Here is a 301-nt window from a genome sequence, read left to right as displayed (position 1 = left end):
CTTCGGATCAGAATATACTATCAACGATAGCAGTAATCATTTGGAAATTCCCTTCCCATGGCCGCCAGCACGAGCCCTCCAGGACACATCATGTGAAGTCTCTCCTTCGCCAGCGAGGGACTGCCCTGCTCACCCGCCTCCCACCGCGCCCCATAATCTTCATCAGCCTGTGATTGATAGACTGCGATTGAATTTGAAATAGAACGGAAGCTGCTGTCCCTTCCGAGCGTCTTTGGGGTGGGCAATAAATCATGGCGAAATGAGAATTTTCATGACAAAATATGAATAAGGTGTTTGGACA

Source organism: Penaeus monodon, chromosome 31, assembly GCF_015228065.2.
Source record: "Penaeus monodon isolate SGIC_2016 chromosome 31, NSTDA_Pmon_1, whole genome shotgun sequence".
In the NCBI taxonomy this organism is placed as follows: domain Eukaryota; kingdom Metazoa; phylum Arthropoda; class Malacostraca; order Decapoda; family Penaeidae; genus Penaeus; species Penaeus monodon.
The sequence above is the reverse complement of the archived record's forward strand: the minus strand, read 5'-3'. Positions refer to the sequence as shown.